The 23,882-nt window shown below is 42.3% G+C and overlaps 1 protein-coding gene across 2 annotated transcripts in view; it reads right to left on the reverse strand.

Annotated features, from left to right (window-relative positions):
- The window catches only part of mmp24 (matrix metallopeptidase 24), an 82,657-nt gene that overhangs the window by 52,508 nt on the left and 6,267 nt on the right, over nucleotides 1-23,882 (reverse strand). The window contains exon 1 of one of the 2 annotated variants that reach the window (XM_088070932.1): nucleotides 18,810-21,495. The exons of the other annotated variant lie outside the window; for it this stretch is intronic. The gene's annotated coding sequence lies outside the window, so the exon portion shown is untranslated. Of the gene's footprint in view, nucleotides 1-18,809; nucleotides 21,496-23,882 lie in introns of those variants that run through there. 2 annotated transcript variants of the gene reach the window in all.

The following is a 23,882-nucleotide window of genomic DNA, read 5'->3' on the forward strand; positions in this document are numbered from 1 at the left end:
CCAAAAAAAGGTTCTCTGAAACTCTGATCTATTTATTGTTATACACACACACACACACACACACACACACACATACACACACACACCACTCTGCAATGAAGTCTCTAAGGACAACGATACTGCATTAGTCAGTATGTTTGTGGGTGTGTGTGTGCGCTCATGCATGTGTCTTTATACAATCTATGTTGCTGTGTCTATGTGCAAGTGTATGTGTGTGTGTGTGTGTGTGTTTGTGTGTGTCCCTGTGCACTCTGCTGACGAGTGGGCCAGATGCTGCTGGCTCAGAGGAAGCAGTTTGAATTAAATAATTCACCAGCTGCTATTATACAACAATTACTACCGTGCCATCAAAGCTCTGAACACACACACACACACACACACACACACACACACACGAGTTTCATACAACATGAGTGCAGTACCATAAATCACTGGTGAGATTAAAACCTCCATATGTGCACATGTTTAATTAATATTCTTATCTGACCAGGACAAAATAGTTTCCCATCGCCGGCGGACGCTGATTCATTGGATGTTGGAGTTTCAGAAACCGTAGAGTTGGGTCACCGCCTCGTGAACATAAAGCCAGAGAAACACAATTACCCAGAGAGGACAAGAGGAAAAGCGGTGGCGGATTATTGAGGCGCTCCCCGCAGAGAGGCTGCGGCGCACTCACAGCCTCAATACAAGCAACTCTTCACTCAAAGGATGAGATTTTTAACAAATTATGTCTTCAGCAGTTCGACAGCATTTATGATCAAAACCAATAAGCGAAAACTTACTTAAACTTCACCAGGTGCTGAGTTTCATTGCTTTCAAAGCTCTATTCCTGTCCTGAAAATGATATATTCCTACTGCTGTGTTGTCATGATGCCACATAACATTTTAAATAGAGGTCGACCGATACCGATCATGAGTGGTTAATGAGACCAACAACAGATATCTGGAACCAATCAAAGTCAGTCTGTGTATCATGTGAGGTCGTCACATGGTGCATCTCCGTCAGTCAACCTCGACATCTACTCGTGACGTTTTAGGTTTCCTTCACGGTCAGACGTTTACGCTCCAGGATGCCGTTACTATGATGAAAACAAATGCACATGGTGGGATGCAGCAGCACGGTCCTAATGTTTACACAACAGCACATGACATTCAACGCAACCGTCACGATGGTTAGGTTTAGGCAAAAGAGGCACATGGTGAGGTGGAGAAAAAAAAATCCACACAGGAAGTGAACTGCAGCGTGTTTCATGCTTGTGGTGTTCACACACGCAGCGTTGTTGCTGCGTCGCTGCCTCTGTTATGAATACTATATTTCCACATTTATAAGTACAAATTCCACTCATTTATGAAGTCCTGCAGCTCACTGACAAGGCAGTCCTGCCAGTACTTAAAAATAAAATGCCTTGTGTCAATATCTGATGCTATTCTGTCCACAGAGACCTGTCAGGGGACTTTTATTTTGAAAGGGAAGTAAAACAGACAGCTCTGTATTTCCTCATCTCTGTGACCGAGACACTTTTAAACTGCAGTAAAATCTGATATGGAATCAACACAATCATCAAAACAACATTTTTACTCTATTTCTGCTGACAAACGTGCACGGCACATGTAAAAATCGGCAAGCGGTGTTTTTCTGGATGTGCTGCAGCGGACACGCAGCTGAGACGCGCCTGACAAGCGCTGCTCAGGCGGGCAGTGTGTGTGCTCTGACTTGATAACCTGGGCACTGAAAAAAAAAGCCAAAACATCAGGTTCTGTGCTGCTCACGCACGTGCTGTGTGAAACGGGCCGAAGACCGCTAACGGTTCAGTCATGCCTCGTTCTCACCTGACGCCATCCAGCAGCGCATCACGTGGATGTGAAAGTTGGCTTTTGGCGTCGGGATCTCACGCCGAAAGCGGTGCAAAAGCTGCAGTATTTGACGACTTCAGAATAAGAACAGGTGGCCCATTTATATCTACGTGGGCAGCAGGTCCACATTTATGGAGATCACCATGTTTTTACAGTAGACGACGCTCGACGCGAGGAAGTCCCCCTGAATTTCACACTCTGTTCCTTCGATGAATGTGAGTGAGTGTGCAGTGGTCAGACTTGTTCTCTATCAAGATTACGTCAAAATGCTCACAGGGTTCAGCTTGGGTTCAGTTTCTCTGCATAAACATCTGACAGCATGTAAAAATAAAACAGAAACATAAAAAGTGAGGCTGAGATGAAGAGACCTCATAAATATCACAGCGAATTAAAAACACAGAGGGGTGCAAGACCCTAACAAAAGACTGTAAACATTTTAACGAAGCTCTTAAATCACATCACGCTTTCAACGCAGCATCACTGTTACAAACACTGTTAATGATTCTGTTTGTGGGACGCAGCGATTGTGATCTGAGCTTCAGAAACCCCCTGCAGGTCTCTGCAGACCACAGTAAACAAAATATAGATCAAAATAAAATGAAAATCATAAAAGAGAATGTCTCAGTGCATAATAAATAACTCGGACTGTAGCATTTAATTTTTGCCGACTTAAAAAATGAATGTCTGTGCTGCTTATCGAGCAGTTATCGTTATCACTTTGGACTCACGTCTCATTTTGAAATTAAATCATGAAAAACAAGATTTAACGCCTTGTATTTAATAATAACTTCATTTATGTATCACCTAAAAAAACAGCAGGAATGGGAAATAACAGGAAAGTCAAACAGTCGTATTGAACACAAGCGAGAACAAACTCAAGGACAAATAATGCAAGATGTAAAATGTCAAAAATAAATTGGTTTAGATTTCGAGAATAAAATCCTAATCTGAGAATATATATATATATATATATATATATATATATATATATATATATATATATATATATACTTTTAAAAGCAGTAATATTATGAAAATAAACTCGTAATATTACGAGAAATATGTCGTAACTTGAGAATTAAGTTCTATTTTTGCAAGAAAGGGGATACATATCATTGTTTTTGCAGATCAATGTACACGAGGATCATTCTTGTGTGTTTTCATATTAATGCAGATTTTTTTAAAAACTCAAAGAAAAGACTTGTGTTTTTAGGGCCGTCCTCGTCTTAATGTGGCCTCAGTCACATTTATTTTTTTGGCCTTTTTCAACCAGGTTTTTTTCTGCCCAAATTTTTAAAAATTGCATACAAAGAGCTGGCTGGAAACACATGTCCTGATGTATTCTTGCCATGCAGTGAAAATCTTGCAGCCCAGAGGTTTGCACCCAGCTGAAGCTGTTTTTTTTCTCTGTGTCTCTGTCTGTTTGCATCTACGTCCACCTGCCTGTCTGTCCACCTGATTGGCTGTGTCTCTGTCTGTCTGTCTGTCTCCGAGCCTGTTTGGCCGTCTCTCTCTGATGCCTCAACCTGTGCGTCAGCCTGCCAGTGTGTCTCCTCCGTCTGTCTGCTGGGATAAAAATAGACCTTATCTCCCCCTGCTAAACTATTTACCGTCTCTCAGCTTGAGTGCAGCGGGTGCAGCCTGCCAGGCTCTCCCCGTCCAAACTGTGTGTGCGGCCCGATAAGTGGTCTGATTATCGTACTGAATATTAGTTTGTCAAAACACCTCAAGGAGGTTTAGTGATTCGTTAAATAAAAATTAAAATTAAATAACAACCAAAAGGTACAATAAAATACTGGATACAGCAAGAAAAGACACGACTGACAAATGCATCCTAGTAGGGCTGAAGATGATATTTTTCACGATCAAACAATCTGTTACTGTATTTTCTTGATAAAAGAAACTGACCCGTCCACTGGGGTGTCTTCTTAGCAACAAATAAAACAGAAATAGCTGCTGATAACTTTATATAATGTTCTCAGTGTCCTTATGACAGCGGGAACATTATATTAAACACAGTGTTAAACTGCATATATTATTTTCCAAATATAACAGGATAGTTGTTTTGTATCTTTATTATTATATCATATTATTATCATTTTAGTTTGACACACCTCAAAGCTATAAAAGATCATAACAAGATGTTAGGCAACTTCAGCTTATTCAGAATGCAGCTGCGAGGGTCCTGACAAAAACCAGGAAATATGAGCACATGACTCCAGTTCCAAAATCCTCACTCTGGATACCCGCCACTCAGAAAACTGATTTTAAAATCTCGCTGCTTGTCTATAGATCACTCTGTAGCTCAGCGCCCAAATATCCTGTATCTCTGACATGCTTGTGACATATGAACCTTCAAGGACCCTCGGGACATCAGAGGCCCTCAGGACATCAGGGGCCCTCAGGACATCAGGGGCCCTCAGGACATCAGGGGCCCTCAGGACATCAGAGGCCCTCAGGACATCAGAGGCCCTCAGGACATCAGGGGCCCTCAGGACATCAGGGGCCCTCAGGACATCAGAGGCCCTCAGGACATCAGGGGCCCTCAGGACATCAGAGGCCCTCAGGACATCAGAGGCCCTCAGGACATCAGGGGACAGCCTGCTGATGGTCCCAAGAACCAGAACTAAACATGGAGAAGCAGCGTTTTGTTATCATGCAGTAAAAACCTGGAATAACCTCCAAGATGAGGTTAAACGGCCCCAACACGTTCCTTTATGTGCACTGCTTACTCCGCCCGCTCATGAGGATTTTGATTTTCTATGCGGCCGCTTTCGATGACCCCATAATTGATGAATGATTAAAAAACAAGGACTGTTATAATTGTAATTTCCGCCTCCATATAATTTTAAACAACTACATAGTATAACGTATCGCTTTGTAATACGACCCAAACTGAGAGCCTCGTACCGAATGGTTTAATATGTTTATGTACTTTGTAACGCCCCTGTTTGATAAATATTTGGGATTAGTACAACCTGATACAAATAAAGAAACGTCATGTTTTCTTTGGACAGTAAGTAGTTTTTGAAAAAAATAAAAAGATGTCCTTACATAGAGCTAATGGATTTATAGTCTCCAGTGTTTAATAAAGTTTAAAACTTTTAACTTTAATGCCTGAAAATCACTGTACAAAAACAAAATTACAAACAATGCAACACTTGTTCAGTGTTTTGTAACTGAGCAACCTGGCTTCATTTCTTCAAAAACATGGACAGAAGGTGATGAGCAACCTGGACCAAAAAATAACAAGAAATTAGTAGAAAGTTGCAAGAAAATGTCCTGAAAATAAGCACACAAAAACACATTTTTTGAATTTTTATTTTTCTGTAATTTAACTTTCAATTGTAAGAATTACTTATATTATTTTTTATTATTACCCCTAGGTCATTTCCTTGGCATTTTTTTTAACTTTTTTTCAATTCATGGGGCATTTCTTGCCAAGTTGCCCATTGTGTTTTTCCCATCAAGCCCAATTATTCAGGTTTCAGAGGTTTAAGTGCGTGTGACAAGTGACTGAACGCAGCACAAGAAAACTGATGACAATCCAGGTGTTAAACGGTTAAAAACTCTTCATTTTAACGCCTGAACATGACTTTGCAAAATCATAACTGCAAACAATGCAACACAGAGGCTGTGCTTGCTACAGGCTACACGGGCGGCTGCAAACATTAGGAGGGCCTCAAAGAGAAAAACTATTCCCAGTGTGAAATACTTTTATTTACTGTGAATTAGAAAGTGTTTGGGGGCCACCAGGGACCCTGCCAGGGGCCAGATTTGGTCTGTGGGCCGTAAGACAAGTATCACTGGTCTCAGAGGTTATCCAAAAATCAAACAAGGAATTATGAATGCAAGAAAACTGAATAAATAAGAAAGGACAGAGATAAAGAAGCCAAAAAGTACAAAAATGCCGTTTTCCAAACGCACACATAAACCTCTCTCCCTGTTCTCACGTCTTGTGCGTCTGCGTGTTTATTTTCAGGTATTTCCTCTAACGGTTTGCTCGTGGCTGACACCAAACTGTGTACCTTACAGTACAGACACAGTGCACATAATCAAACTTCCCAGGGTGCCAAAATTCAATATGTCTCAACTTTCACCGCAGCGTGCATTACGTCAGCGTCGGGCCGAGAAAACAGCAGCAGCACCTGGAGGCTTAAAAAGCTTCCTGACGAGTAATATTGAGTTTTCCTGCATTTCTGCCTCATCCCAAGAACAAGAAATCACCATCAGCCCAATTTATTTTTATCTCCTCATCGACCGCCGGCTCCTTTCACTGCTGGTGCTTCTGCTGTTATCAAAGGTGTGTTATTGTTTTGAAATCTGTCAAAACGTGATTTTCTATACAGATATCACAGTAATTACCATAAATCATAAAAATAAGAAACTATTTTTTTTACTAATCATTTGAGGCATATTAGCAGCTTTTTCTTCCTCCTTTTAATTCAACTAAAGCCAAACACCTGCAGAGTTTAAAGATGCTTCGACTGAAGTCTGACGCCCTCTCACGTCTAAAGTTTCACTTTTCTTCTTCTGTGGAAAAATTAACTGAATGATTGAATTGTGGAGAATCTTAGCATGTCCACATTTACAAAAGTTTAAACATATACTTGTATATGTGATCTAAGCAACAAACTAATGTTATCTCCAGCAGGGAGTCCACAACACGGTTTTATACGTCCAAAGAAATTCTCTAAAAATGACCTCCACGGTGACCAGGCCGAGCCTCTAATAGCGACAAGCTTTTATTTGTTAAAATGTGTCGCCACATCAGGCTAGTTAACAGTGCTGGGTATGTAACTGAACTGAAACTAGGCTTTGATTTGAAGTTTTACAGTATATTATTGGGGTTTGTTAGTTATTATTTACTTATTTGAAAAAATTGTGTTTTGGTTGTTAAATCTTGATCTGGAAAGTAACTAAAGCTGTCAAATTAATGTAGTGCAGTAAAAAGTACAATATTTCCCTTTGAATTGCAGTTCAGTAAAAGTATAAATCAGTTTTACATGAAATAGTAAAGTAAATAAAAGCAAATTTGTACTGAGGTCTGTAGCTACATTTCACCACAGCAAGAAGAGCTGCGGTTCAGTCGACAGCGTTCTCTGAGCAGGATAAAAAATCTCATTTGATCACGACCTCGGAGGATCTTTTGAAAAGGGAAGTGAATCACTCTGGACTGCGTGTGCTCTCCTCCCCGGCAGCCTCACAAACATCCTGTTCAATAATAAGATTTCCACTGAAGAAATCAAACGTCTGCGCCGTTGAACAGCGAGCGATTAATGAATGAAATCACTGCTGGTTGTGGCACCCAGAGAGCTGCTGATGCGGTTTTCTATTTGTACAGAGAATGAAAAGGAGTCAGCACCGTTTTGTCGGGGAGGATTCCCTCGTCAGCTGAGGACGGGGGGATGAAGACGCAAATTTATAGATGTCGAGTGAAGTTTTATTGTCCACAAAACGCTGCCGGAGGTTCACAGGGAAAAGTGCTGCACTTTTCTCCCAAACAATTGAAGCAAACGGTGACCAGGATTCAAACGTTAAAAAAACACATAAAACCACAAAATGTCTCCATACTGCTCTTCCAAAGTAATCTACGTATGTGCCCTGAAGCCCTGACCAGCCAAGTTGTTTTGAAAAACGTCACTGGTGTCATGTTTTTAGCTTTGTTGGAGCCTGTAGCTCCTAGTGTGTATCTGCACGCCGGTGTTTACATGCTACCTGGAAGTCTCCCGTGCACACACACACACACACACACACACACACACACACAGACACACAGAGACAGAGACTGGAGTAAGCAGCAAGCAACACGTCCCTTTTTTAGATTTAAAACTACTGTGGTAGCAACCATATCAGTTTGGTTAATATTAGGGCTGTACTGTATTATATCCGCCGAATCAGAACCGTCCCTTAAACAGCGATTTTTGTTGATTCGTTTTGTCCTTTTAATGGGGCTCAGCAGGACGTTCAATGGGACAGCAGCTTCCATGTGATATAGTAAAAAAGATAACTGCACTAGCAAAGATTGCAAATGCACAAAAACATTTTTTATAGACACCAGATGTCAAACAACAGCCAGAGGCTGTGTCGTATCGGGTTGCTGTGAGCTGTAAATTCACCACTTCTAAGCAGGAAAGAGAAGATAACGTTATCTCAGAGCGTTGCGATGCAGTCTCTCTTCCTCTCAGTGCCGCTGCATTGCATTGCGTGCAGAGTCGCGTCTGCTGCAGCCTCGACAGAGTAGCATGAGGCGCACTCACTCAGCAAAATCTGAGGATGAAATTGTTCCCAAAAGTTCACTGCACAGCACACTGACCAGCAAAAAACCCCACAAAACTGCTCGACTTGAAGCTGTCTCAGCTGACTGAGGGTCTGGGTAAAATGCGCCAAACTGTCCCTAAGGGTTAATAAAGGTAAAAAGTTGCAGTGACTTGAAGCACAAGACATGATGCACTGTCAGCAGCTAAAACTGTGATGTTTCACCGACTATAACCCAAGGGCTTTGATGCCCAAATCTAACCAAATATAACACACACACACACTTCTTCCTCCTCCATCTACAACCCTCTCTGTCTGCATCTCGGCAGCGACACAACAACAGCTCTCACCGCCAGGGATGCATTTGTCACAAATGTTGAGAAAAGCTTTCGACTGTGATTGTTTCTCATCTGTCAGCTGAGTGTGAGCGGGCGGCTCAGGGGGTATCTGAAGAGACTGTAAAAGCCCGACTGGTGGCTTGATTTCTGGCTTCCTGGCGTCTTGCTCGCAGCAGCAGGAGGGAGCGGAGAGCGTTACTCGTCTTTTCTGTGAAGCTCGGCGGATAGACGCTTTGATTTGATTTGATGGAGGCGATAAATAAACACATAAAATGAAATTAACACGCAGATCCGGAAGAGTCAGAATTGTGTTTTTGTTGCGTTAATAATAGCAATGCCTGTTAGATTTGGTTAGATCTGCACAATGAAACAATAAATCATTCATATTTGCTCACTACAGCTTCGCCTTTCTTACCCTGAGGTGTGCATGAACTAGGTTATTAAAAAAAAATTGCAATTGTTCTGTCAGGTTGTCTGTCTGTTTGTTCGTATGTCGGTCCGGCACATTCTTGTGAACAGGATCTCTCAACATCACCTCAGGGGACTTTTTTCAAATTTTGCAGAAACATTCACTTCGACAGAACAATGAGCTCATTCAATTTTGGTGGTCATAGGTCAAAGGTCAAAGTTTCTGTGACGTTGTCTGTCTCATTCTTGTGAACGCGACATTTCAAGAACACCTCGAGGGAATTTGTTTAAACTTGACACTCACATTCATTTGGACTCAATGATGAGCTGATTAAGTTTCATTTTCAAAGGTCAAGGTCACTGTGACCTCACATGTTTTTGGCCGTAACCTCGTTGACTCTGTGCTGACTGTGGAGATCTTCTGCATGTGAAGTTTTCACGTTTTCTACTACAAATGCAACTTGACTGGTGTGTGAAGGCATAAAATCTCCTGGCTGTAATTCTACTTTGATTAAAAAAAAGTAAAAATTATCGGTTATCAGCCTAAGGAGCAGGAAATGATCGCTTCACGGTATCTACTGAAAAAAAAATTCCTCATCGTGCATCCCTACTACTTTTCCAAAACCCAAAGCTATTTAAGATGATATAAAAAAGACAAAAAGTAAATGTTCAAATGACTGAAATGATTATTTAACAATCAAATTGTTGGGAAATCTTCGTGGAAAAGCAGCTCCACAGATTCTCATCAGAGAGAACTGAGCCTGAGAGGTTTTCGGATTCGAGGACTACAGGCCGAATTTGAGCGGGGAATGTGGGAATGCTGACTATGAAATGTAGTAATAGAGCACTAACGCAGCGAGGGTGAAGGGTTCAACTCCCAGCGGGGCAATCCAAGCTTCAAATGTATGCAGTCGTGTTGCCGCGAGGCACTTTGGATAAAAGCATCTGCCAAATGGCATGTTGTCGCTGTCGGGTGAAGATCCTCTGTCTTTAAAAATGTCAAACTTTTCAGAAACCAGAAATAACAGCCCTGTTTTTAGCTTGATGACAATGCAGTTTGGAAGGTTTTCCCGTGGGTTTTAAGAGAGTTGAAGAATTGTCTTTTAACTGAGGAAAAGAGATAAAGATGCTGATTTAATAGTTGCAGTTGTTATCAAAGTAAAATGCTGAGCTTCAATGTGGGATAGTAGCTGCTTTTCTTATATATTGTATTACACTGTAAACTAATAGACTTTTTTGACTTCAACTGGATTTTTGGGCTTTTGGATTTTTGGAGGGCTTTTAATTTGAACCAAAAAGTAGGGGTTCACAGATCCATCCAAATGAGCAATGATCCTGTATCATCTTACATTACATTTTAATTATTCACAATTATTTATAATGTTGTTTTTTGTCTTTTCTGACAAAACAAAGGTTGTCATCTTCCTCTGAAACCGACTGTGTTACCCGAGCAGATAACACCAGCTCGTATCGATCACAGGCCTCTAAATTGAATCAAATCATTATCATGTCATGGCAGACTTCGTAATATCGGCAAATATTGTGCTGTTGTCTAAAGAATTGATATAATTTCGTATCGTGATGAAACCAGTGATCTACACCCCTCCCAAGAAGTAGACTTTCACCATGACTGCTGCTGACAATGCTGGCACTGTTGTTGTGACCCAGCCCAAAAATTCATATACATACATGTTAAAATTACAAAATAATACACAGCACAGCAGAGGGGAGCTTCTCTCGCTAGAGATGCACCTCACTGATCTGCTCCTTTTACTCGATTTAACACAAGCCGCCCCTCCTTTGCTGCAATCGGGGATCCCCGATCTGGAGTACCTCGCTCTGACTGTTGCCAGCGCAAACCAGCTTCAGAAAAGTGACAAAAAATGGAGAAATGATCTTTAATTCTAAGTAAACACACACGCACGCACGCACGCACGCACGCACGCACGCACGCACACACAGAGGTTTATGTCATATGAAACCCTGAGGAACAGTCAGGTGGGAGTGATGGCCTCATAGCGATGACCTCATGTCTGTGGTGTCATATAACACTCCATGCGTCATTCACTCACACACACACACACACACACACACACACACACACACACACACACACACACACACACACACACACACAACAAAGGACCGTGGCCGCATGCTGGCAGACACACCGATCAATGACTGCCAGGATATAGATGATGTAAAGCCACCAACACACAAACACACACACACACACACATACGCACATATGCACACACATACATAGATGCTTTAAAAAACTATAGCTTCTGCACAGCAACGGATCAGAACTGGACATTTTGAGGGAGCAAAATGAGATTAAGTCAAAAATGTTTGAAAATCCAAGTAGGATCAAAATGTTGTCTTCATTGTGTGTTATGGAATAAGTGTGCAGAAATCAAAATGCTGTGAAATAAAAAATCTGTTTTTGACAAAAAGATCTAAAATCATACACATTTCATCTACCCGGACAGCAAAATATTGTCCGTGTTTTTCCCACTAACTATACAGCTTTATTCAGCGAGACTTTGCATTAGCTGTTTACAGTGATGCATTTTGATGCACTGTGGGCTCAATTTTGGATCATTTGAAGTTTTGCAGTTTGAAGATGCAGAAGTACTTCAGTGTGAACTGAACAAAAAATAAAACGTGGGAGGAAACAGGTTTAATTAGTTTCACAGATTTTGATAAAAACAGAGCAAAAAACTTTGTAACTTGTACGAGGTTGGAATTAAGCATCTTTGTATCTTCAGTCTAGTAAAAGTTGCAAAGTCATAGGCCATACACGTGATTTGCTATGAATTTTCAAAATTTTGAACTTTAAGCAGTTGCTGTAGATCCACCATCGTATTCCTGTAGAGGAAGTTCAGCATGGGACTGAAGTTTGCTTTATTTTCATGCATGGGAAGTTAGATTTCTCTGGAAAAAGGAGAAGGAGGAGAATATTGGCAAATAAGAGAGGGATGTAATGCCTGTGCTGGTCAGAGAAGAAAAGAAAGGAAAGAGAAGAAGCAGAAGTGAAGAATCTGACTGGTACGTTGTCAAAGACACATTTTATCATCTTTATGTTTGTATGTTGAGATTATAACAGCAAAGACACAGAGCGCACGCACAAAGCTGCTGAAGCTGGAGTGCGCCTCCTCAAAAATGGAACTACACATCAAGGCTACGACAGCCACAGAAACACAGCATGGGGAACTGATTCTCCTAAAAGTTTCGTGACGGCAGCAGAGCTTGTTAAGAGTGAAGACAACATTAAACACGTTGAAGAAAGCCATTACAGTGCAGATCTGCTGCTCACCACGATCACAGCTCTGAACCAACTAGTGAGAGGAAACACACACTTTGCTCTGCAGCACAATCCTCTATTCAGTAACGAGACACAGCAAAAAACTTCAGCGGACGCAACTCCAGTTCTACAAGTACGCAGCTCAACATCACAAAGAAATGAATGAATAGAAACACAATTTCTGCAGACAACATCTCTCAAGTTACGTCTCACAGTAAATAGCCTGCACCACCAGCCTGGAGCTCGACTATATTTACAGCATGTAACACCGGCGCCAAGTGGAGATGCCACACAGCTGATAAATCTTTCTTAAAAAAAACACAAAACATAGGAAGATGACAATGAGCAACTTGCAAAGATAGCCCAAAAATTGGCAAGAAATTCGTTGAAAAATAAAAAAAGAAGAAAAAGAAAAACATTGGAAAAAAAGAATAGGAAAATAACATAAAAAAGTGCTTGAAAACTTATAATTCTGTGCAAAAATTTTAAACATATATATTTTTTGAAATTACAAAATAGTTTTGCGAGATTTAGAGATTTACTGATACACATCGGTGAAGAACTGATCACCAGAAAAACTATATGATCGATGTGTTTGTGTAAAGTACACACATTAATATTACTTCAAGGTGAAACTTTTCAGGATGCAGCGAGGGCTCGGTTTTAGCTGTGAGGCGCACGCTCAGTGTGGAGTGATGAGTGACAGATGGATGAACAGATTTATCAACAGATCGATGGAGGTTTGACGGATGGACGGAGCAGAAGAGAAGAGGAGGCCTGAAAGATGGATGGCAGGACGTGGGAAGTACTTCTACTCTGCTTGTGCTTCAGACAGCTGTCATCTTTTCATTTTTTACTGCTCTGTGAAGTTCAGCCACGATGCTTCTATAATCAATATTTTTAAATTTATGACAGATCAAATGACTATGTGTAATGTGAAAGGTGTCGCTCATCGTGACAAACCCAGAGAGTTATCACCCCGCTCTGCAGCTGCACTCAGCTCTTCAGAGCCTCACGGTCTTTGCAGGACTTCGAGGTTCACTCTGCAGGATTACTGGCTGCTGTTTGTAAACACGCAAAAGTGAAAGTAAAAGCTGACCCAAGACTAACCTTTCTTTGGCGTTTTGCCTCGCTACATTTGCATTTTTTCAGTCTGTGTTTCTTGTATGCCTGCTGTTTATGGTCTGGCACGTGGTAGCTGCAAAAGGTTCAAGAAGTGACCTTGACCTTTGACCGTCAGATTCTAATCAGTTCATTCTAGATTACAAGTGGACATTTGTGCCAAATTTAAAGAAACCCACTCAAGGCCTTCTTCAGGTATTGTGTTAAAAAGAATAAGATGGATGCAAGGATGCATCGTTGAGCCCAGGGGAATGTTTGTGTCAAATCTGAAGAAATTTCCAAAAGGTGCTCTTGAAAGGTGATCACTTTCATAAGAATCAGACTGATGCAAGGTCAAGGTAGCTTTGATCACCTTCAGTAGAATGCCACAGACATAGTCACAGTAACCTTGACCTTTGAACAAAAATTTCTAATCTAATAGTTCATTCTTGAGTCCAAGTGGACATTAATGCCAAAATTTAAAGTTTGGGATATTTAGTTTGTATACTTCAGTCAAAGCAGATGTTTGTGTCAGATTTGAAGAAATTTGTTTAAGGTGTTCTTTAGATACTGTGTTCATGGGAATGACACGGATGCAAAGTCACAGTGACCATGACCTTTGACGTCAAATTCTTATCAATTCATTGTTAAATCCAAGTGGACATTTGTGCCAAAATTGAAGCAACTGCCGCAAAGCCTTTTAGAGATATTGCATTCACAGGAAAGAGACAGACAGGATAAAAGTGACCACAACCTTTGACTGCCAACAACAAGTCTGTCTGTCCTTGATTACAAGTGGACATTTGTGCTAAATTTAAAGAAATTCCCTCAAGGTGTTCTTGCGATATTACGTTCAGGAGAATGGGATGAATAAACAAATGGACAACACAAAAACATGATGCCTCCAGCCACAGTTATTGCCAGCGCAGTTATATAAAAATCCTAAAGAAAAATACTGACATAATACAACATTTCAATTACTGTAATGAACATCATGGTGCTACACGGGGATGAGTTGCATCAGCTGCAGGCACAAAGAACAATTAAATTCACATCTCGGTGTGAAATTGTTTCCTCTTCCTGCGCGACCAGTGATCAAACGTAATCCACTCTCCAAGTCCTTCTGCCGCACCCAGAGAGCTCACAGAGACAGACAGAGCCCTGCCTGATATTCATTTTTAATTAGAGTTGCACTTGCGTTTCCGACCTGCTCAGTATCTCGTGTTGTGAGGCTCAACTGCGCTGCTGGACTCTAATCTAGAGCTGCAACCTACTGCTCTATGTGCTGCAAGCATGCGCTCTGCTGCATATTAAAAGTAATCTGCAGGGTCCCTTAACCGATGTCCTGTTTATCCTTCACAATGGCTTTCTTTTCGTGCTGTTAAGTTCTTGCTGTTTGTGCTTGTGATAATGTGACAACACAAGCTTTTAACACTATCTCTCCTGTTTGCACAAAGGAAGTCACAATCTATTTCTCCTGCTTCTGACATAAACCTTTAGAAAGTAGAGAAATAAGAAGAAAACATAATACATAAATAATGTGAGCCATGCTGGGGAAAATCGGTGAGGGGTAACTGAAAATTTTGTTGTGACTATGTTGGAAGCTGTTCAGAAGAACAACATGCATTTCAAGCTGTGATTTGTCCTTTGAGTGAATCAATTCTTGAGTTATACCCAAAAACCTGTTTTATGAGGTCACCGTGACCTTTGACCACCAGATTCAAATTAGCCCATTCTCAAGTCAAAGTGGACATTTGTGCCAAATTTGAGAAAACTCCCTCAAGGCCATCTTCAGATATTGCATTTATGACAATGAGACGGAGTAAGGTCACCATGATCCCATGACCTTGACCTATGACCACCAACATCTAATCAGTTAATCATTGAGTCCACTCAAACGTTTGTGCCAAATTTGAAGAAGGTGTTCTCAAGGTGTTCTTGAGATATCGCTTTTACAAGAATGAGACATACAAGGTCACAGTGACTGTAACCTTTAACCTATGACCAACAAACAGACCAAAACAAACAGACCAACAGACGCACGGGCCACCAAACCAACAAACAAACTGACAAATAACCAAACAGACCAGCCAGCTAACAAATAAACCATTAAGTGTTTTATGGGGATATTCTGTCACAGTGACATTGACCTGTGACCTTTGTCATCACTTAATCATTACATCCTATGAGACATCTGTATGAAGATTTTGTATTATAAGCAAAGTTTTGGCAAAAAACCTTTAATTCTACTCAGTGTATTCTTCAATCCACGAGGACGTTTGTGTAAAATTTGAAGAAATTACCTTGAAGCTTTCTTAAGATATTACTTTCATGAGAATGAGATGGATGCAAGGTCACAGTGACCCTGACCTCTGAACACCGAAATCCATTCAACATTGAGTCCATGTAGACATTTTTGCCAAATTTGAAAAAAAAATCCCTCAAGGCATTTGTGAGATATTGTATTTGTGAAAATGAGTCACATTGACCCTGACCTTTCACCCGTGATCACTGACATCTAATCAGTTCATTGTTGAGTCCAAGTGAACGTTTGTGTCTAATTCTAAAAAATTCCCTCAAGGTCTTCTTGAGATATTATGTTAATCACAATTTGATTTGATAGATATTTATTTCAAACACATAAAACAAACGAAACAGAAAAAGATTAAAATCAAAACGAAAACTGCAACAACAAGAATGAGACGGATAAGGTCACAGTTATCTTGACCTTTGACCTAGGACCACCAACATCTAATCAGTTCATCATTTAGTCCAAGTGAAGTTTGTGCCAAATTTGTAGACAATGTAGACAATGTCACAGTGACCTTGACCTTTGAACAATTTAAAGAAAAAAAAAATTAATTAATTCTTGAGTCCAAATGGACACTTTTGCCATATTTGAGGAAACTTGCGTTCACGAGAATGACGGTCTCGAACGTCGGTCAGACAACCCGAAAACACAACGCCTCTGGCTATGACTATCGCCGTCGCAGAGTCATAGAAACATTTTTCCCATTAGTCGAACGAGAAAACAAAAACATTAACGCTCCCTTATTCAGTCTGTCTCTGGACATGTTGGAATGCTCCCTGCTGACTGTGGACAAACTTATCTCCTCCCTGCTGTCCACTCTTCCCTCCTTGTTCTCATTATTGTGTGCAAACTAATCTCTGCCTTCGCCTTCATATAGTCTGCAGCTTTGCATGTCAATGTTTCTGGCTCCATTTTCTCTGCCTCCTTCAATGTATATCTCTTGTTGTCTCACTTTCCCCCTCAGCTCTTCTCTTCTCTTTCCTCTCTCTCCATCTTTATCCTTTCAGTATCTCGACTCTGCCGCCGTTCAGTCTCCTGCTGCAGTATTATACAACTTGTCCTCTTTTCTTTCCTCGTCTTTTTTACACTTTTTGCTTAATGTAGGTGATGCTGATTTTAAAACCAGTCACATTATGGCAAAAACATTTAAAAGAGACTCAGCAGGAAACATCACCATGAAGGAAATACTAACAAGGTGGACCAAGTGGGTGCAGTAATGCAACAATTTACGCACTGTTCTCCAGTGCATAAACAGGTTTAGACTTACAGTATATGAGCCTCATAAAGACTGTTTTACTCGCCGACACTGTGTGAGGAGATTTTATTTAATCAACAGCCGCACAAAAACATTTCACCCACGAGCCCGCTGTTCGCTTCCCCTAACCCTATGAAATGTAAAGCATTTTTGAAAACTCTGAACCTAACCTTTTGTTGCAGGAGGATTAAAAAGAAAATATGAGGTCTGCAGGTCAGTGTGGTCGAGGTGCTCTTTGGGTCAGAACCTTTAAGTCAGAACCTTAAAATCACACAAATGCTTGATGCTGAAATGCAGTCCTACATGACCACGCTGTGAAAATAAAGGCATTTTAAAGAGAGGGCCTCAGAGTTTTCTTTTGATTTTTCAAGTAAATACAAGGTGTTTTACCGACATTTTAAGTGTTTTGAAAAACTGTATGCATCTAAAAAGCAGAAACTGTACATTTCCTTTGAAAAAATAAGAGTATTTTGAAAAGACACAATGCATTTAACAGGCATATATCATGGTTATAGTACAACAGGGCATTTAGAATCCCAAAGCTATGTTTTTCAAGATTGTCATAAATACAGGCTCTCTGGAACGTCAACAGCAAATGCACGAGAATACAATACATAAAAGGGGAATCTTTAATTTATAGAAAAGAAGAGAAAATGCTGTAGTTTGTATAATTTTTGTTTGAAAAAATTCATACAATAGTTTTCAGGCATAATTCTTCTGTAATCTCATCGTGAGAAAATCGCATCATGAACCCAGTATTGTGAATCGTATTGAATCGTGGGTTGAGTGAATTTTTACATCCCTACGACCCAAGACTAACTTCGACTGTGCAGCGATGCAGTCGCCAGAAAAGAGCGACCAACAGGCAGTGATGCATATCATAAAATTCAGATTTGAAAAGCGTGTTAATTATTTAAAGAGGAAGGTTGATTGAGTTCAGCTGAGCCGACCATCCGCCGCCTCCCTACTTCTCAGCACTTCAAACTGATCTTCAAAATGTAGTTTGTCCCTGGCTCGCTGCTCACAAACAACACAATACCCTCATCAAATGCACAATGACAACTCCTCTTATTTACAGCTGCAGCTTGTGCCGAGTGTGCGGTTAAGTGTGAGTGGGTGGGCGAGAGACACAATGGAGTGAAAAAAAAACTCGAGATGGATGAATAAAGAGTGAGAGAGAGGAAGGACTGTCAAACAATGACGCCATCCATCAGTGGCAAAATAAGCGCAAATGTGAAGTCCGTGTGTGAGTGCTTCACGCAGAGGACGGCAAATCAGGACAAAGCTTAAGACTACTAGTAACAGCCGTGAATTCACACCCGCCTACACAGTGCACACACCGCTCTGATAAGTGCAGCATCGCAGGCTCATTTAGCCATTTCTCAGGTGTAATGTAATGTTTACAACACCCCAGGGAGCAGCCTTTCTCCCCGAGCTCCTCTCCTCTTGGGAGGGAGGAGAAAAACAGACAGAAAAAAAAGCCCCAGAGAGGTTTGGAAACACACTTTCATCTTATAAAAGCATCAGCTCTGCTGCCCGCGCTGCCCTCACCTCCACCATCACACAAAACATTTGCTCCATCATAGTCATGACTCTTATTCATCAACAAGATGACTTCACGCTGTTATCAAGTCTGTCATCACTGTTGTTGTTATCATCATCTTCAGTTCTACCATCATCATCTCCGTCATCATGCTGGCAGGTACACGCTGCCATTTGGACAAAGTCTCTTAAAGTTCAGTTGCTTCAAATCAAATCCAGCCTTTTTCCTGCATCTCAGTTTTCTATTTTATCAAGTGAAGCTATATAGCAGAGTTTCAGGAGCAGGACCACACCTCTACTACCTCAACCGCGCCTCTTCCGGCTTAAATATCCTCCTAACCCGATCTCCCCCTTCGTTCTCGTTATTCTGCACGAGCGCGTACCGACACACCACGTGGCGTTTCGCTCTCGGTCGGCTGCGGTTCGCTCACTCACCCCTATAATGGATCCTGTCTCTCTGTCCCCGTCGGATGACGACCTGTTCGGTCGAAGTCGTGACGATGGCCCTCACCGTCTCCATCTGGCCGTGCAGGCGTCCTCAGGGTCCGACGCCGACAACTTCTCTGTCGCATCCGTGCCGGAGACGCCGACCTCGGCAGTGCAACCGGCCGCCGGGCCCTCGGTTCCCTTCTTGGTCCGTGTTCCACCTGGCTCCTCTCTGCTCACCATCCAGATGTACGGCTCGGCCGATGGTTCCTCTGCATCTCATGGTCCGCCACCCTCAGCGGAAAGAAGAGGACGCGGTCGCCCCCGTGCAGCCCTGCGCCGCCGCGGTTCTCCTACTCCATCGCCGCGGAGGACGGTGGCGGCCTCCCGTCGTTGTCTCGACTCTTCCGGCTCGGCGATGTGAGGTCTCCTGATTGCCGGCCGCCTTTGCAGACCGGGGAATACCGTTTCGCAGAACTGACAACAAGCTTTTTGACATCCTGACATCTGAGTGCTGCTCTGTCAACATCGGCGCTCTTCCGGGTGACGTCATCACGGCGGCTCCCGTCGTGCGCCATGACGTCAGCACCTCTGTTAAAGGGCCGGTTTGTCTTCAACCACTTCCGGCGGACCGTGCTGAATAGGAAGCGGGGACATGCTGCCTCTGGCGTGTCAAGTCAAGTCTAGTCAAGTCGGTTTTATTTGTAGAGGCCATTATCACAAAACATGGTTTGCCTCAGTGGGCTGTACAGTTTACGACATCCCTCTGCCCTTAGACCCTCACATCACCCAAGGTAAAACTCCCAAAAAAAAAAAAGAAAAAGGAAGAAACCTCAGCAAGAGCGGGGCGCTGGGGCTGCGGCAGTCGCTTCACCTCAGACCCGCCAGCTGCGGAGGTCGGCTTTGCCTGAGGCGTCAGATGTGTCGGTGGCGCCCTCCCACTCCCACCAGCTCACCTCACCTGGGATTCTCGACGACGCGTTGCCTGCACCCTCGACTGTTCTCCCTCCTCAATTTGAGCAGCCCGCTCATGTTGGACCGCCTGGCACCGGGATGCCAGCGCCACATCCTGCTCTTCCTTGCCGTCCGTAGCAGCTCTGTCCCCTTGGGGCACCTGGCACCGGGCTGCCGGTGCCCTCTACTGCTCAACCTCAGTGACTGCAGCATTCGTTTCATGATGGGAATTCTGGCGCCGGGGTATCGGTGCCCCCGGCCGCGTATGCTCTACAATCGCACCACTTCGCTCTCGCCGATTGGAAACGAATCTCCTCCTTTTATGACGATCACCTGTCTCATCCTCATGACATCAACCTTTTCGATGACGCGGCTCCGTCTGCCGGTTTTGGGGTTTTTTTTTACGATGGAAGATGGTTCGTAGGCAAATGGCCCCAAGAGTTGGAAGGAGACTGCCAGGTCACTTTATCTGCTCTCTTTGAGATCTACCCCATCATCGTCGCCACCATGTTATGGGGCCGTGAATGGAGTCGCCTATCTGTCCTCATCTACTCAGACAATCTCGCAGTAGTTTGACATCATAAATAAAGAAGTTCAGAAGCTTGGCTCCTCATGTAGATGCACACCCGACTCCGGTTCCTCTATATTCGACCTTGCCTTTCTTGCCTTTCAGTATTCTAAACCCAGCTTTCATGGCCCTGATCTGGAATCTCAGAGCACCATCATCAATAGCCTGTCCCCATGCGACTCTCTCTCCATATCGGTCTGCTTGGAATTGTTTCCACAACTTTCACGACATGCATAACATCACTTTTCCTTCATTTGATCTCATCACCTTAACCTGCTTCATCACCCTCGCGCATCCTGTCTTGGGAATTTAAAACCCAGACAATCAAAGTCTACCTCAGCGGCATTTCGTTCATCTCTAAACTCCTAACCGTTAGTCATGGCCAGCTCATGGTCATCCCCAGATCACCTCACTGCTCAGAGGCCTCTCACGCTAAGAACCAGCCCAAACTCACGCTGTATCCACACCATCCGCTCCAGATATAGCATACCTCACGTCAACCAAACTCTAGAGGCAATGTTCATTCTCGCCTTCTTCAGTTTCCTCAGATGCTCAGAATTCACTGCTTCGACCCTTCGATACGATCCACGTCGGCACGCCTGCCTCTCAGACCTTTTTTCTCTAACGACACCATAGTTTATTATTTAAAAAGAACCAAAACCAACCAATCTAGCCAACCCACTCCCGTCTTCTACTTTAACATTCAATCAGTTCTAAACGCCTTCCTTATTCTCTCCAATTACTTACATTTCCGGACGTCACAAAGCAAATCCCAAGATGACCCTCGGTTTGCATCTGAATCCGGCCAGGTGGTTACCCGCTTCTGGTTCCACCAACACTTCCGTCAGGTCCCGTCATTGTCAGGCATCTCTCCCATGAATTACTCCGGACATTCTTTCAGAATCGGAGCTGCCACCTCGGCTTCCCGCAGCGGTATACCGGAGCACTTTATTCAGATCATGGGCAGATGGTCCTCCCAAGCTTATCACCGTTACGTCCGTTCCGACCTAAGAGATCTCAAATCGGCTTTTTCCTCTATCATATAATGCACGCTTTTGGGGGTCTGTCGTGCCCGGGAGCCACGGCGGATTCCCACCGAAGCTTCCCCACACCGCACTCAACCATCCATTCCAATAATCCAACATCAATGTTTATACCAAATCTACATTCACGTCAATAAATTGTTAAAATTAATTCCGATTGAGGTGTGGTCCTTGCTAGTGAAATACAGACGGAATATTCAAACACCACTCCGATGACTTCCTCAAAGCAACATGACATTAGTTTTTGTTTTGCACATCTTTCCAGCTGCATGAAAGTGAGACTATGAAACTTGATGTATGGGATCTAGGGATGTAACGATGCATCGCGAGGCAGTTAAAAATCGGTACAAAATATGCGAGATTTGAATCAGTAAAATGAAAAATGAACCGCAATACTTTTTTTGAACAACAGAGGACGTAGTCTACTTTTGACTTTGCTTGCTGGACGTGTCACATCATTACGTGTTCAACGTCTTACCTCATGTCAGAGACTAGACAGCTCGCTCGTGTAAACAAGATGAAGCCAAGGCTCCATGACAGGCGACATTGAAAGAAGTCAGAAAGAAAGAAAGGCGAGAAGATAACAGAAAAGACAAAAACAGTCCGCAAACACTGACAGAGCGACTTGAACTACACAAATAGTACATGACGCAGCATGAGAGCCGGCATCATGGTGAGGAGCTCCGGTGAGCCTCTAATTCTATATTTAAAATGATGTTACATAAAATTAAACAAGTACATTCATTTATGCATCTTATAATGTAATTTCTTTGGTTTTTTATTATTCCTTCATGCTTATTATTTTTATATAATTCTTTTTTTTTTATTTTTTGAGCTTATTTTTGGGTAACTTTATAGTTACTTAAATTACTTCTTGTAACTTTTGACTAATATCTTGCTAATTTTTGGGACATTTCTTAAGTTGCTCTTTGCTTTCTTCCTGTCAATTCACTCAGGGTTCAAAGTACTGATAATCGGTATCGGCCCTGAAAAAAAACAATATCGGTCGACCCTTAATCAATTAATCATTCAGTTAATTAACAGCATGAGAACAATCACTGATATTGTGTTTATCTACCGTGCGACAACCTGCACAAAAAGGCTTTTCGGCAACACAACAGCTCCAGCCCACACAACAGTTGTCTATACCTGCTCGCCAAAAATATTCCGTCCAAAAAACACAAACATTAGTAGGTTTTGACCTATTGTGTAAACAGGCAAACAGACAAAGGAGCACAGAGCAGTGAGTCAGACAAAGAGCTCAACGCCTCCCTCTCCTCCTGCTCGCTTTCTCTCTCTGCTGTCTGCGTGTCCGCTGCGCCTCCCTCACTCCTGCAGCTCCCCTCTGCGATCGCACGGCCGAGGAGGCGAACGCGCCTCTGTGTCACTGCAACAACCTGAAGGTGAGGATGAGGGGTCATGTGATGTTTCATGGCTCGGTGTGGCGCTGATCAGCGACTGACACAGCTCTTGTGTTGTGCGCCGCTTTGTGACACAAACAAAACGCAGCTGATGTCATCCCACATCAACAAGAAAACAGGCGTTTGTGTTCCTGCTGCTAAAACTGGAGCATAAACTACCTGTGGAGGGCGAAATTCAATATATCTTGTAGGATTTGGAAAAAATTATGGAATTCTGTTTTATTCACCTGTATAGAAACACATGATGTCTTCAAGGACAGCTGAAAACTTCAAAATACAACCATATGTTGGGTTTTTAGTTTCTGGCTGTGATAAATTGTGTCATTTTTTGGTGATTTAAAAAAAGGTTTTATTTAAAAAATAACAACAGTTTTCAAAGAGAAAAAACAAAACTTCCTTTTTTTAAAGGTAAAATGCACATTGAGAGTGAACCCTCATTTTTAATGGTGTCGAGGTACATACAACATTCAACAAAAAACAAATATATCGATGAATCAATCAATATCAATGCAGTGAATTGCATAGCTTGTACTATATAATAAAAAAACAATTCTAGCCGCAATCAATCAACTTCACAAATTAAACCATTTAAAGTTGTATGTTGCTCCCTAAAGCCAAAATAAAACGTCCCTCCCCAGTGCTTAAAAAGATGTTTGACATGCCCCCCCCCCTTTCTGCACCACCTCCTCCCCTTTATTAATAACAAACAGTCCCTAAGTTAAATATTGAGCTCTAATCCTGTCCTGAATGAATTATTTTTTCAAAATAATATATATTTTAAAATGCTACTATACAGTGATGTAAATGAACCAATAAGGAGGTCGTTTCAGAGAATGTGTGATCCCCAGAATTTGCCTCAAAGTCGTAGAAATTTATTGTTAAAAATGTGTATGAATCCTGCATGTGACGACGCTCAAACAACGTGTCTGAGACGGACATTGCAGCGTGTGTGGCTCTGCAGACATCACAATCAGAAGTTCACTCCCAGAAACTAAAGATGTTATCGCAACAACTCTGAGCTCCACACTTCATTGCACCCAGAACAAGAGCTCGTCTTAAAAGCTTTAACATGATGCACGGCGGCAAGTGAAGCAAA

Source organism: Plectropomus leopardus, chromosome 2, assembly GCF_026936395.1.
Source record: "Plectropomus leopardus strain MGB_pleo_1.0 chromosome 2, ASM2693639v1, whole genome shotgun sequence".
In the NCBI taxonomy this organism is placed as follows: domain Eukaryota; kingdom Metazoa; phylum Chordata; class Actinopteri; order Perciformes; family Serranidae; genus Plectropomus; species Plectropomus leopardus.